Source organism: Juglans regia, chromosome 6 (genome assembly GCF_001411555.2).
Source record: "Juglans regia cultivar Chandler chromosome 6, Walnut 2.0, whole genome shotgun sequence".
Taxonomy (NCBI): domain Eukaryota; kingdom Viridiplantae; phylum Streptophyta; class Magnoliopsida; order Fagales; family Juglandaceae; genus Juglans; species Juglans regia.
The window spans coordinates 15,352,784-15,354,400 of NC_049906.1; the positions used below are offsets into that span (position 1 = coordinate 15,352,784).

Here is a 1,617-nt window from a genome sequence, read left to right on the forward strand (position 1 = left end):
ACAATCCACAGTCCAACACAGTCCAAGGAAATGTAAAATATATCTATGATATAAGGAAAAACGATTAATTAAAGTGCCATATATAATTCTGTAACCATTTTCCTTCTCAGTCAAAACAAAGAGACACTCGATTATGTAATATTTTCCTTTTCACTCAGTTTTTATGAACCAAGAGTCACAGAGTTGACAAATTCAGCAGCAAACTAGTTTTGCACCATGTTGCAGAGCATTGGATATCATCTTTACATCATAGCCTTGTAGTTTTGCGTAATGTTGTGTATTAAGCACAATGTGTGGTTGGAATACATGATAAGATTTAATACAATAAAAAGAAAAAGAGCATTAGCAAACATTTTGTTATGAATAACGCAATATTAGAGCATTATAAAACGTGTTGAAGGAAATCATCTACATTAACCATACCTAGTTAGTGCTTTATATAAGTTGTAAAGAATAAGACCGACGTCAACCAAACAAAACAAAGGTAAAGAATCCCTCATATGAGCATGATGCATCATCAAATCCATCTATGACAAGAATAAAATGAAATGTTAAACGACTTTTCCCATTGGCAAAAAGACATAAATGGCAAAGGAGAAATGGGTCATCAGATAGGAGCGAAAGATGTGCAAAGTGATAATCACAGAATATCATTTGAACTATGCTACTGTTCATCACACGACCCATATGCTATCCATAAAATATAAGAAACATATCAATCAACCCTCATTCAAAAGAAAACTAAAGGAAGTAATTGCAAAATTAAAAAAGAACTGCAAGGCCTCAGAAGGAAGGAGTAGGTATGAATGCAATCATGAACTGTCATACGTTGTACAAATACCGTTTGTTTCATTATCAGCTGCAATTTAATTAAACAACACTAAGATTCAGTTTATGGCAAATAGATAATTGTACAGTTGAACCACCAACATAAATAAATCTAATAAAAAGAACAACTTTTACTCTGCAACTACAAACTAACTTCATGCATTTGAAACCGAAACTAACAAAACCCAAAATAGATGTCTATTTATCAGTTTTCCAAGCAACCATACAGCAGGCCTCAGAGAGTTGGGTTTCCACCATTGCTGTCTCCTTTTTGTGATTATGCACAATGAATCATGTTTCAGTGAGCATGCCCCTCATGTACTTGGTCTTGTGATGAAATATATGGGTCATCTTTTGCCTTTCAAATGAATTGAGATCCAAACCAGATAAGTTTAATGATCTCATAAATAATGCGAGATAGGTGAGGTAGTTCTTGGTAATTCCTATGAAATTCTCCTTGTACTTCTTGTAAGAATCATGTGTAAACAGAAAAGCTTAAGAAGTATTGATGCTTAAGAAAAGCTATAGACATAATTCACGATGGCCTATACATGTGAATGCTCTGTTGCAATGCTCTGTTTCTATAATTTTCACAACCACTTGAGGGAAGAACTAATGTCCAATAATGCACAAACATGCTACTAGACTTCCATAAAAATGCACAAACACCGAAAACTATCGTTGAATAACTGAATTGAATTGAATTAAGAAGGGCATGCACAAACTTCCTAAAAAAGTGAAATTGTTCAACCACCCTAACAAAATAAAATAAAAAATTGGCAATCAAGC

The 1,617-nt window shown here is 33.5% G+C and overlaps 1 non-coding gene across 1 annotated transcript; it reads right to left on the reverse strand.

Moving 5' to 3' along the window:
- Positions 1–599: 599 nt before the first annotated feature.
- LOC118348848 lies at positions 600–687 on the reverse strand. Its single transcript, XR_004801855.1, has one exon. It is a non-coding gene; the product is annotated as a small nucleolar RNA snR60/Z15/Z230/Z193/J17 (small nucleolar RNA).
- Positions 688–1,617: the final 930 nt, after the last annotated feature.